This window comes from Artemia franciscana, chromosome 1 (assembly GCF_032884065.1).
Source record: "Artemia franciscana chromosome 1, ASM3288406v1, whole genome shotgun sequence".
Classification (NCBI taxonomy): Eukaryota; Metazoa; Arthropoda; class Branchiopoda; order Anostraca; family Artemiidae; genus Artemia; species Artemia franciscana.
Window position 1 is genome coordinate 48,801,089 of NC_088863.1, and position 14,341 is coordinate 48,815,429.

The 14,341-nt window shown below is 35.7% G+C and overlaps 1 protein-coding gene and 1 long non-coding RNA gene across 2 annotated transcripts in view; one reads left to right on the plus strand and one right to left on the minus strand.

The window, feature by feature from the left end:
- Nucleotides 1–14,341, plus strand: part of LOC136030956 (uncharacterized) — a 71,001-nt gene that overhangs the window by 39,941 nt on the left and 16,719 nt on the right. The gene's annotated exons all lie outside the window — the stretch shown is intronic.
- Nucleotides 1–14,341, minus strand: part of LOC136042568 (diphthine methyltransferase-like) — a 54,034-nt gene that overhangs the window by 36,303 nt on the left and 3,390 nt on the right. Inside the window, exon 2 of the mRNA XM_065727564.1 lies at nucleotides 7,183–7,268. The gene's annotated coding sequence lies outside the window, so the exon portion shown is untranslated. The remainder of the gene's footprint in view (nucleotides 1–7,182; nucleotides 7,269–14,341) is intronic.

Consider the following 14,341-nt stretch of genomic DNA (forward strand, 5'->3'; position numbering starts at 1 on the left):
ATCCGGTCCAGTTATGTCAGTCACCTATATTGGACTCGTGCTTATTCGTTCCACCAAGTTTCACCCTTATCTCTCCACTTTAAGGGTTTTCCAAGATATCCGCCCCCTGGATCCGGTCGGGATTTAAAATAAAAGATCTGAGGTTCGAAGTCCTTCTAAATATGAAATTTCATTAAGATAAGATCACTCTTTCGTAAGTTAAAAATACTTCATTTTTTTATTTTTCAGAATTAACCCCCCCCCCCCACCCAACTCCCCCAAAGAGAGCAGATCCGTTTCGGTTATGTCAATCACGTATCTAGGACTTGTGCTTATTTTTCCCACCAATTTTCGTCCCGATTCCTCCACTCTAAGCATTTTCCAAGATTTTAGGTTCCGCCCCCCCCCCAACTTCCCCTTCACCGAATCCGTTCAGGATTTAAATTAAGAGCTTTGAGACATGATATTCTTCCAAACATCAGATTCTATTAAGATCCGACCACTCCTTCGTAAGTTAAAAATACCTCATTTTTTTATTTTTCAGAATTAATCCCCCCACTCCCCAAAGAGAGCAGATCCATTCCGATTATGTCAATCACGTATCTAGGACTTGTGCTTATTTTTCCCACCAAGTTTCATCCTGATCCCTCCACTCTATGCGTTTTCCAAGATTTTTGGCTCCTCCCTCAATTCCCCCCAATGTCACCGGATCCAGTCGGGATTTAAAGTTAGAGCTCTGAGACACGATATCCCTCGAAACTTTAAATTTCATTAAGGTCTGATCACCCATTCGTAAGTCAAAAATACCTTATATTTTTATTTTTCAGAATTAACCCCCCCCACTCCCCCAAAGAGAGCAGTTCCGTTCCGGTTATGTTAATCACGTATCTAGGACTTGTGCTTATTTTTCCCACCAAGTTTCATCCTGATCCTTCCACTCTAAGCGTTTTCCAAGATTTTAGGCTCCTCCCTCAATTCCCCCCAATGTCACCGGATCCAGTCGGGATTTAAAATAAGAGCTCTGAGACACGATATCCCTCCAAACTTTAAATTTCATTAAGATCTGATCACCCATCTATAAGTCAAAAATGCCTCATATTTTCTAATTTTACAGAATTACCCCCCCCCCCCAACTCCCCCAAACAGAGCAGATCCTTTCCAGTTATGTCAATAACGTATCTAGAATTTCTGCTTATTTTTCCCACCAAGTTTCGTCCCGATCCCTCCACTCTAAACGTTTTCCAAGATTTTAGGCTCCCCCCTCCAACTCTCCCCAGTGTCACCGGACCTGGTCAAGATTTAAAATAAGAGCTCTGAGACACAATATCCTTCCAAACATCTAATTTCATTAAGATCCCATCACCCTTTCGTAAGTCAAAAATATTTCGTTTTTTCTATTTTTCGGAATTAACCGGCCCCCACTCCCCCCCTCAGATGGTCAAATCGGAAAAACGACTCTTTCTAATTTAATCTGGTCCAGTCTCTGACACGCCTGCCAAATCTCATCGTGCGATCGCTATATGTCACTTGGGTAATGCCAAGTGCCATAAAAACTTGACAAATAGAAAGTCACTCAATTATTGCCGTGGCGGCGAGTGAAACAAAGCTTTAAATAACGATTTTGTGAAAGTGGTAAATTGTGATGACAGTGCATTTAACTAACTTGAAAAAAGATCTCAGGAATAAGTAAAGCTAAACTAATATAAAAAATATTTATTGGTCTTCACATAAGCGAACTGGTAAAAAATACACAATTTTAAAATCAATTAAATATACAAAGTATGATTGTCTTTAAAAAAAAAGTTACCAAGAACTTCTTTAAAACCTTCAGGTCTCAGACTACTGAGTAGTTGGCACTGAGATGATTGAGAACGTGCAGATAATGGGATTTACATGCTTGAACATAAGGTTTTTGAACATAAGCTTGAACATAAGAGTTCTTTTAAAGTAACCAAAAAGATTTTGCCGCAAGAAAGTAGTGTTTTCTGCCATTTTGTGGTATCAAACCACGATTTTGTATCATACAGGACCAAGTTGCTATCGATTAAAAATTTTGTGATCAATTTAAAAGTAACTCATGCCGACAGTTGCGCATATGTCCCTTGGAAGTCCATAGAAATAAAGGTACTTCAGACGATGGAAACTTCTGATTTACGCCTAGTATACGATACATAATACGTTTTTGTGATCAGGGCTTGATGAATTGTTAAAAAACTTTCTTTACTTTATCTAGTGCTTGCATATTTGGAATAGGAAACTTTGTCAGTTTATATTTGGTTGGTGCTGACATAGAGTTTGATTCCATGCTATTCAAATAATATTAGAAAATAAATTGCCGTTTAAAGGTGCTTCAGACGGGAAAACCTTCCAATGTAGGCTTAGCGAACATGTTCTCGATTGTGAGGGTTGAACTGGTATTACGTACTATAGATGTCAACAAGGGCGCCACACATGGAGGGAGTGGAGACGTTCTTCCTCTCACATTTTCAGCCAGTTGGACATAATAAAGACTAAACACTTTGCGCCACTATTTTACTGGCTTAATATATTCATTAGGGCAAATAGACTGACTTAGAATCAACGAAAGAAAAAACGATGACCAGTCTCAGTCGAAAAAGAAAAAAGCTAACGTAATTAATAACAATATTACCCAAATCAACCAGTAAAAGTTACCCGCCAGTCGGTTAAATCCATCACCTTCCCTTCAAATACTTTGGCAACTGACACTTCTGGTCGGTACTAGACCACATCCACAAAAGGTAATGACTTATAATTCTTAGTCCCAGCCAGGAGCGTAGCTCCAGCATTTTTATTGGGGGGACAAGAGGGGTCCATATCCAGATAGTCAAGGGGCGTGGGCTGTATAATAATTCTTTCTCCAAATTACTGTGGAGTAAACTGCCACATCTCCCCCCAAAAAATAACGCCCTGGTCCCAGCATGTTATATTTGTGTACATCCGTCATAGGGCACTTTTCTACCGGGAACACTAATTTTATATTTTCAAATTATTTTCTTTAACCTCCTTTTAGTCCTGATATGATTGATCAATCCTCAAAGCACGAAAAAAAGAATTAGAATTAATAGAAATTTAAAACTGTTAGCAGCATATAGATGTTCTACACCTTACATTCTGCTTGTCTTTTGACATATGAGTAGACTATTCAAAAATCTCTTCTTTTCGTGATTGCTTTTATTTTACCATGCTTTTTCATTTTCTGCTAATTTTTGCAGAAAATTAGAGGGGGGGGGTTGCAAAGAAAAAAGAGGGGGGTTTGCAAAGGGGATTTTCTGAGGGAAAATTTCCGGGGTATTAGCTTAGAACCATAATTCCCCGGATATAATAAAAAGGAAAACTTCCCTGATGATTCAAAAAGAAGGTGAATGTCCGTTTTCTAGTTGTGTGAGTCATTTGCTTCGAACTTAAATGGTATCAAAGATTATATCACGGGTTCAATAGAGCATTCCATACATATCAAATTTATCATAACAATGTTATACTCACTTATTTAGGCCATACAATGCTATTTATACAAAGGAAGCGTCACTTACGATCTAACCATGCCATAAAGTCGAAAGTTGACAAATCACTATGTTTAATTCTTTTGAATATGGCAGGTAGCCTATAAAAACTTTAAAAAAATGCAATAGCTATTTTGACTGGTCGCTCTTGGTGCAAGCCCTAAAAAATAGAAACAATGACGCTAAAATTTATGAAAAGAGAACCAATAGTCTTAAGAATCTTAGGGAGGGGGGCAAATTCGTCTTTTTTCAAATTTTATCGCTGAAAATACCACAAAAGGCAATTTTCAACGAATGTAGCCAAAAAAGTATTATCTTCTAAAATTTAGAGGGACACATGCTCCCCTCCAATACCTTGCCTGACACTCACCTAAGAAGCAAACCTCAATGTAGGTGAAAGGATACTCGATTAAGATTATCAGGCTGAAATCAAAGTTGAGGAGCAGAGGTGCCCTGATTCTATATTGATAGTTACTTTACAGGAGTAAAGTAGGCTACTGTTTACTTGTTTTACTCATAAGACCCATAGAAATCCGTTCAACAGTATATGCTGCAATCATTTATGGCTATTTTTTGTCACCCTAAGAAGGTCTCTATAACTTAATTTTTCCTAATCTGCAGTAACAAAGTGGGGATTCCATTTTAGTACAATTGATTTTTTCTTATGAATGAATTCATGCTTCTAAAGAAAAAGTCAGTTAAATTTACTACTGATGGTGTTTTAAAGGGTTGTTTAGGTATATTTGAAATGGTTAACTCACAGAAGACATTAATTGGGCTCACTGATCGGACAAATATCTGTTTGAGCAATAAAGTATATCGTTATTTTATCCAATTTCAACATTTAGCTTTTAACAAGAAAAGACAATTTAAAAATAAACCACTGACGCATCCAACTTTTGCTGAATATGAGCAAAGAATAGTAAACATCCGAGCCAACGATTATAATCCTCTGTTTTGTGTAAATTTTTCATTGTGCGACAAATTTTTCAGGTTAAAAAAAAAATTAAGAAATCTGTGTTTTACTGTTTTTTTTTTATTCGAAACCTGCATTAATTCAAAAACATTCAGAAATTAAATTAAAAAAATCATTTTTTTACTTAAAGTAAAGAGCGACATTAAAACTTAAAACGGAACGGATATTGTTCTGTATATAAAAAAGGACTATTCCCTCCTCAGCGCCCCACTCTTTACGCCAAGGTGTGACTCTTTGTCACAATTCGACTTTCTAGAACAACAAAAACTTGAGCGTAAAGAGTAGGGCGTTGAGGAGGGGACAGCCGTTTTCATACACAGAATAATTCATGTTCTTTTTAATTTTTAATGCCACTCCTTACTTTCAGTTAAAAAAACTTGTTTTTTTTTTATTTAATAACAACATGGGTCGAAAGAGAGCAGGCAAGCGTGGGTCTAGTTATATATGTCTTATTAGTTTTTAAAGTCACCACGAATTGGTGTTTACAGCCTTTTGAGAAGATGTTTATGAGCATGTAAGTAATGGTGATAATAAAGTACTTCACATATCACCTTTCCAGAAGAAAATTTAAGCAATGTTACTGGATTGAGGGGTGCAGATTCCCATAATAGTAAATAATAGTAAATAGTAAATTTTTTTACTACCATTTGCTTGCTCTTTAAAGACTATTTTAATACCCCCTCCCTCGAATCCAACAGCACGAACTTAGGCTGCTCTGTTTATGTATGATGATGTCTAATACCAAATTATGGGTATCTTCTTAAAACACCGAGATTGACCAACCTATTGCATTTCAAAAAAAGACTTCTCACCTTTATCAATGGACGCAAAATATTTTGGAAACCTGTAAAAGGCACATTTTTATACCTTTTGTTAATTGCTGATCACGACTTGATTATTATTGTCCAGCATTCCGATGACGCGAGAGTCTGAAATTTGCAGTGTTTTCCAACAGTCTTTTATGCGGAAGCAGATCAAACGCAAGGTCGAATCAGTGGTAAGGTTCACTTATCACTTTCGTAATTCAGGGGTAATAGCCTTTTAAGACAAAATTCTACCAGATTTAGCAATATTAAAAAAAAAGATGCGTAAAAAGACTCGATCTAGAATACTCTATTAATCATAAATAAAGAATAAAAATGTAAAAAAAAGGATATAAAGAATCAAGCGACCTCTAGGCGCCGATTGACAGTCGATAATTACCTCTCTAATAAAACGTGACTGAGTCTCTTTTTTTGTAAGTATCATGTTTGGTGACTGTAAGAATACTAAATTTTGCTAAATAACATTTACACTATTTTCGTTAACTGTTAATTACTATTGTAGATAATATAAATTGAAGGCACTTTAAGACATCAATTTAACTTGGAGAGGGGCCAAGGTAAGGGAGACTATGCGCTGAATTTACCCCTATCCCTCTTCTTGCTGTCCTGAAGAACCTTTCTAGCAGCAAGTTTGAATTTTTGCCATTCAGGCTTTGCAGCTATCATTCCCCCCACGGACAATCTACCCTCCTTTCCTGAATAGCTTGTGCGAAAGCATAAAATACTGGAGAACCGATTAGAATATCTTCAAAATTGACTGATAATAACCTTCCCTTTTGCATAGGCTGCGGGGACGAATACGCCACTGTACCTGAAACTGGGAGGATTTGCCAATAGCTTTTTGAAAGGTGTAACGGTTCGATTATTTTAGAATATTTGCTTGGCAATATTTTGGCCTTATTTAAACCAAGCAATTTTCTTTATGGCACAGATTGACAGAAATTGGCACTTTGTAGTTAGCACTAGCCTTTAGAAATCTGTAAAAATTCGAAAGTTTTGTGTAACTAAAGAGTTGGAAGTTAGAGGAGCATGTTATCATAGCTGTGATTAAAAATAAACATATAAATGTACATTATATTTATGTTACATTGCATCCATAAAAACATAAAGAAATAAAGAATATTTTTTTTCTTTAGGTAGTTTTTTTTTCAAGGCGTGATTTTTAGTTTTCTTATACTAGGGAAAATGTGTGTGGAGAGTAACTGTTAAATAAAGAGAACTGTAAGCCCCTAGTTAGGGGGTATTTAACCATAGAGATTTAGCCTTACCAGAAATGGCACCAAAAGGCGTCATACGGTATTTTAAAAAGAAGTTATAAAGATGAATTTATAAGAGGCAGTATCAAACAATCAAGCCATTAAAAATATATCTCCAATCTTGGGTCACAGGTCCTAAACAGAATTTGTATGAGAAAACCACAAAGCAAGGACAATCTGAAATTTTGTATTTCTGCATCTTAGCAATGTAGTTCCCTCAACACATGTACTGAAGTTATTACCTTTGTTCGTAAATACTTTTTATGTAGCTTAAAAAACACCACAACCAAAGAAGTAAGCTGAGATAAAAATGAAAGAAAAAACACATAATTCATTGCAATAAAACCAACTTAGATAGCATCCTCTGAACAAGCGCCTATGTCCCTATTCAATGTTGAGAAGATTTTCCTATTCCCTATACAATACTGCAAAACTGCAAAAATTCTATTAAGGATCTACTTGGAAACAAAAGAAATATAGACAATATATTTGTATTAGCTTAAAATACATATAGGAAACCAAAAGTGGGTACCCCAACTAGGGGAAGTTTCAAATTGAGTAAAAAGCTGGTAGGAGTCTCAACTTGCTTTTCTACTTTTAGAACTTAAGATGAACAGAAATTATACCTTATATAAGAAGGAATTCCCCCGCCTTCACTCCTCGCTTCTCCATGTAAAGTTTGACTTCTTGTCCAATCCATTAAGAAAATTTGCTGAAACACAAGAGCCATTGAATCGAAAAAGAGGCTTTTTTAAAGCACTTAAAAACTTCAGCTTAACGAATAAGGAGCGGAGGAAGGGACAGCCCCCCTCCCATACGGAAAAATTTCAGCTCACTTCAATTTTTAATTTTGCTCCTTACTTTCAGTAAAAAAAAAACTTTCTTTTATATTTAATTACGCTTCGGTAAACGACGGCTTATTTTTATGAATGTGAAATATAAAACAAGTTTTTTTTAACTGAAAGTAAGGAGCGACATTAAAACTTAAAACGTACAGAAATTACTTCGTATATGAAAGAGGTTGCTTCCTCATCAGCACCCCGTTCTTTACGCTAAAGTTTGACTCTTTCTCTCAATTCTTCTTTTTAAAACAGCAAAAAACTTTAGCGTAAAGAGCGGGGCGTTGATGAGGAAGCAGCCTCTTTCATATACGAAGAAATTTCTGTGCGTTTTAAGTTTTAATGTCGCTCCTTACTTTCAGTTAAAAAAACTTGTTTTTTTATTTAATTTCTGAACGTTTTTGAATCAATGCATGTTTTGATTTTGGCTCTCCGCAGAGGAATAATCAAAACGAAATTTGCATATTTTTTTTTATTTTGGCTAAATGGCTTTCTCATAATTTTGATTGAATGATTTTGAGAAAAAAAGAGCGGGGGACGAAGATTAGTTGCCCTCCGATTTATTGGTTAATTAAAAAGGCAACTAGAACTTTTAATTTTTTACGAATCTTTTTATTGGTAAAAGATTTACGTAACTTATAAATTAGCTTACGTAAAGAACTTTTGTATTCTCATGTTTCTATTACATATATGAGGGGATTCGCCCCATCGTCAGTACCTCGCTCTTTACACTAAAGCTTAAATTTTATCCCAATTCATTAAGAATGACCCCTGAATCACAAAAGCTGTAGAATTAATAGTTGAAATTACTAAAAAAACTTTAGCGTAAAGAGCGAGGTATTAGAAGGAGGTGAGCACCTCATATGGGTAATAATTTCTGTTTGTTTTAAGTTTTATTGCTGTTCCTTACTTCCAGCTGAAAAAGCTTTTTCACATTTATTTTTTAATTGTTTTTTTTTTTTAAATAATGCTAGTAAATCCTGCTCTCCCTTCATAGAAATTTTCTTCTCCCATGAAAAATTCTCGATTGAAAGTTCCCCCAGCATATCCCCCTCTTCTTAACCGCTCTCCCCAACCAAAAAAATCCTCCTGAAAACGCCTGTATACTTCCCAATAACCATTACTATATGTAAGCACAGGTTAAAGTTTGTAACTTGTTGCCCCTCCCACGGGGACTGTGGGCGAGTAAGTCGTCCCCAAAGACATAGTTATAAGGTGTTTTGACTACGCTGAATAAAATGGCTATCTCAGAATTTTGATCCGTTGACTTTGGGAAAATAATTAGCGTTGGAGAGGGCCTAGGTGCCCTCCAATTTTTTTGGTCACTTAAAAAGGGCACTAGAACTTTTCATTTCTGCTAGAATGAGCCCTCTTGCAACATTATAGGACAACTGGGTCGATACGATCACCCCTGGGAAAAAAAAACAAAAAACAAATAAACACGCATCCGTGATCTGTCTTCTGGCAAAAAATGCAAAATTCCACATTTTTGTAGATAGGAGCTTGAAACTTCTACAGCAGGGTTCTCTGATACGCTGAATCTGATGGTGTGATTTTCGTTAAGATTCTATGACTTTTAGGGGGTGTTTCCCCCTATTTTCTAAAATAACACAAATTTTCTCAGGCTCGTAACTTTTGATGGGTAAGACTAAACTTGATGAAACTTACATATTTAAAACCAGCATTAAAATGCGATTCTTTTGATGTAGCTATTGGTATCAAAATTCCATTTTTTGAGTTTTGGTTACTATTGAGCCGGGTCGCTCCTTACTACAGTTCGTTACCACGAACTATTTGATACTTCCGCTAACGTAGGAAATGCTCTCTGTCTTATTTTGGATGGGTAGCAAATCATTGAGAATTTTGTTTTCTTCAAAAGGTAACAGAAAAGTGATCTCAAGTAAAGCAAAAGTTTGTCGAAAGTAAAAAAGAAAAGCAATTAAAAAACATACACAAAACATTAGCGCACTAATCAAAAATAAGATAGGAGCTCCTAGAGTTCAATTTTATAAATCAATGCCATTAAATTTGGATCTCCTTCCTTTAGTTTCCTCATAATTAGTTTATAGTTTTTTTATTTCTGGGGGGACACAGCTCCCTTGACTCTCTTTTGGTGAGGGACAATGTTCCCCTAGGTTTGATGTATTCATGGTTATCGAATCCTCACTTGGTATAGTTTCGATTATTATTGGCAAGGATCGGTCTGTACTTGCTGAACCGTCTGATTTACTCCGTGCTATGTTTTTCACTAGTCTTTATTCAGAATCTAGGTTTTTTAACCGATACTTTTTTATTTGCTAAATTGTCTATAAACCATTTAATTGACATCTTTAAAAACAAGAGCTCATTTGGCACTTGTGACGAGACCGGAAGAGCCAAAAGCCAAGAGCTCATATGGTATGAGCTCTAGCAAAATTCTAAGAATCAATAGATTGATTCAAAAAGATAATAAGAGGGTTAATGCCGGTCGGGATTTAAAATAAGAGCTCTGAGTCACGAGGTCCTTCTAAATATCAAAATTCATTAAAATCCGATCACCCACTCGTACGTTAAAAATACCTTATTTTTTCTAATGTTTCCCCTCCCTTCAGTCCCTCAGATTTTTGAATCGGGGAAAACGACTTTATCAAGTCAATTTTTGCAGCTCCCTGACACGCCTACCAATTTTCATCCTCCTAGCACGTCCAGAAGCACCAAACTCGCCAAAGCACTGAACCCCACCCCCTAACTCCACCCCAAAGAGAGCGGATCCAGTACGATCAAGTCAATCACGTATCTACAACATTTTTTTATTTTACCCTCCAAGTTTCATCCCGATCCCTCCACTCTAAGTGTTTTCCAAGATTTCCGGTTTCCCCCTCCAACTCCCCCCAATGCCAACAGAACTGGTCGGGATTTGAAATAAGAGCTCTGAGACATGAGTTCCTTCTAAATTTCATTAAGATCTGATCACCCAATCGTAAGTCACAAATACCTCATTTTTCTAATATTTTCCGAATTACTACCTCCCCCAACTCCATCAACAAGAGTGGATCCGGTCCGGTTATGTCAGTCTCGTATCTTGAACTTGTGCTTATTCTTCCCACCAAGTTTCATCCTAATCTTTCCGCTTTAAGCGTTTTCCAAGATTTCTGGTCCCCCCCCAACTCCCCCAGTGACACTAGATCCGGTCGGGATTAAAATAAGAGATCTGAGTTACGAAGTCCTTCTAAATATGAAATTTCATTAAGATCCGATCACTCCTTCGTAAGTTAAAAATACCTCATTTTTTCTAATTTTTCAGAATTAACTCCCTCCCCCGCTAACTCCCCCAAAGAGAGCAAATCCGTTCCGGTTTTGTCAATCATGTATCTAGGACTTCTGCTTATTTTTCCCACCAAGTTTCATCCCGATCCCTCCACTCTAAGCGTTTTCCAAGATTTTAGGTGCAATGCAAACAGCAATAAACTGATTATTGTTTGATCTTATAGATCTAAATTTTTGAATGTGTACTGGCTAACACATAAGTGCCAAAAATTAAATATCTAAGTTCTCCTTTATATCTTAACCAAAGGATTTGTAACCTTTTTTTGTGCGGGGCAATGCCATGTCAAACACAGCATTGTAAAATGTCTGGGGAGCGCAAGTCCAAAATTTTACGTAGAATTTAAAGGTTGGCTTAATTTAATGCATGATTCCAAATTTCATTGTTTCTGTTCAATCTGCTTTTTGTGATTTGACCAAATGAGTGACTTTTAGGATCCCTCCTTTTAAATTTGTCAAACCAGGAAATTTTATATGGAAATTCAGCTACATTGCTGCCATCAAAGCATATTTTTTGCAATTGATTATCTAAATCATTTTCCATTAAAAAGATGAATGCCTGTGAACCTACACAGCAGAACCGAGTACTTGTTTATAAACCTGTTGGGTGACACACGAAAAAAAAAAAAAAAAAAAAAAACAACAAACATTAACGTGTGTTAAATTTTGAGGACAAAAGGATTGTTTTGCCCCCTCCTCTTAGAGACAAATGTATACGTTTAAAATTTATAGGTTTTAAGTTTAGCTTGAATCTTCTATTTAATTTTTACTCACTTTAAGATTTACTTATTCGTGTATATCGGAATCTGTTTTCTCTATGTATTAATTTAAATAGCTTTTCAAACAAAACAAGTTTTTCAGAGGAAAGTAAAGAGCTCTATTTGGCCAAAAATGAGTACGCACAAATTCAATTAATCTTTCAAGCGCAAAACTACCACAAACCACTCACAATAAATAAATGAAACTGAAAACAAACAGAAATTACAATAAATAGCCGAGTCAAACTCAAAACGAGCAGAAATTAACATGAGTAGGGCTGATAACGCCCACGCCTTTTCAAGACAAGAGCATAGTTTGCGCTTTACTGAAAAAACAAAAACAAGTAACCTTGGATTGTCAGTTTAATTGACATATACTGATATTTATTCCTTAAAGTTTTGATAATTTTTGTTTTGAAAGTATAAAAGTGAAACGTTTTTCATGGAAAAAATAACATCTTATATCTTTTCAGTTTTTTTTTTCTAAGAGAATCCATAGTTTGGGGTGATATTTGTATGTTGGAGAAACTTTTCCTACAAATTTTTAATCCTGACACAAACAGTACTTTTAAAAATTTTATAATTCCTAAGATTAACCTGAAAAATAAAACTTAATATCATTCCAAAAAGATTCCATCTATGCTCTGTGACAACCCGAATACACATATGCTGTTTTTATTTATTTAAATTGTAAGAGCAGAAGTAGTTATAGTAGTAGCCCCAAAACTTTCAGCTTAATACCCCCGGTTGTTATCGATATATTTAAAATGTCTGATTAGCAACCATAAACACGATGCCTTTTGATTTAGCTTAAAGCAGTATTTAGTTTTTTAAAGCCTAATGAGCTAATTGTATAATTGGGGGGAGGGGGTTGAAGTGCCCAATATCCATTGAGACATAGTTGCTGGACCGTTCTACTATGCTGAACAAAGTGGATGTCTAAAAATTTTGATAAGATTCGTTTAGAAAATGAACAGGCTCGAGAAAAAGGGTACTTTCCCTCCAATCTCCGTTTAATCTCAAAAAGGGACCTAGACCTTTTAATTTTGAATAAAATTAGCTCCTTGACAAGCTTCAATGATATTTCTAATAATTACAAAGTGGTTCTACCTATGATATTACTTATATACACTTTTGAAAACCTGCATCCATTCAATTCTTTCGTTTAATTGAAACTCCTCCTAAGCGTTTCCTCAGAGTTTCATCCTAATACCCTTAGTTTTATTACTTACAGTAACTGTAGTTGTAGCATTAAAAGTATACACATAGTGCCTTCAAGCTAGTTCAAAATCCTCCGCAACTTATCCTTAAGGTTTATTATACCTTTGTCTCAAGACAAACAAATTCCGCTAGGAAGTGCTGATTGAACTTTTTAAAATTTCACCCCATTTTCCTTATTGGTCAAAAGCAAAATGTAAGGCGGGCCTAAATAAACCAATGAAATTAATTTTTGTCTAAAGCTTCGAAGATTGATATTTTTACACAGAGTTTTCTTCTGATTAGAATTTACGACAAAATTTCCGTCAGCGGTATTTAGTTAGATAATGGCAAGAGATTTTTTTTTTCTCTTAAACTTACAGTGTCTTATTGGAAATGTCCATATGTTCCAATATGTCCTTCAGCAGAGAAATAGTAATTTATTCGTCTGCGTCTTGCAAAGCTTGGTTATCGACGGGTGAAGAGCAAATGAGCACCGTAATTCTCTAGCACAAAATGCCCATTTTTATGAAACTGTGACGACATGCATAGAGTGCATTTTAAAATTTATTGTTTTTCTACTTTTATATGGCACTTGGTATCTATCAAGTGACACTGTAGATACTAAGTACTTGGTATCTACAAAATGAGGTATTTTTAACTTATGAAGGAATGATCGGATCTTATTAAAATTTGATGGTTTGAAGGATATCGTGTCTCAGAGCACTTCTTTTAAATCTGACCGGATCCAGTGACACTGGAGGGAGTTGGGGGGGGGGGAGAAATCTTGGAAAACGCTTGGAGTGGAGGGATCGGGATGGAACTTGGCGGGGAAAATAAAAACAAGTCTTAGATATGTGATTCGCATAACGGGAACGGATCTGCTCTCTTTGGGGGAGTTCGGGGGGAGGGTTAATTCTGAAAAAATAGAAAAAAATGAGGTATTTTTCATTTACGAAGGAATGATCGGATCTTAATGAAATTTGATTTTTGGAAGGATATCGTGTCTCAAAGCTCTTATTTCAAATCTGACCGGATCCGGTGACATTTGGCGGAGTTGGGGGGACCTAAAATCTTGGAAAATGCTTTCAGTGGAGGGATCGGGATGAAACTTGGAGGGGGAAATAAGCACAAGTCCTAGATACGTGATTAGCTTTTGTCTTGGAAAAATCTTGGAAAACGCTTAGAACGGAGAGATCGGGATCGAACTTGGTGGGAAAAATAAAGAAAAGTCTTGGATACGTGATTCGCATAACGGGAACAGATCCGCTCCCTTTGGGGGAGTTTGGGGAGAGGGTTAATTCTGAAAAATGACACTGTCCCTCCTAAGTTTAATCCTGAAAAACTGAAATCCTTATAGCAACACGTGGAATTACCGTATGTAATTTTATTTTGTAATGAATACTCGTACATAGATTGGGAAGTGATCAATATCATTCTTGTGTAACCGGGTTAAACAGAGTCTGGCGAATGTGTAGAAATATATATAATTATAACCAGAATAATTATATATAATTATAACCAGAATAATTATAAGAAGAATTGGTAGAAATAGACTGTACCTAATACTCGAGATAAAAATAAGCGTATCAGCAGGGTTAACAAAAGAGCATATGTTTTATTTCTATAAGAATTGTTGTTTTTTTATTGTGACAATGTAATTTTCATTAAGTAGTTCTTTAAATCCT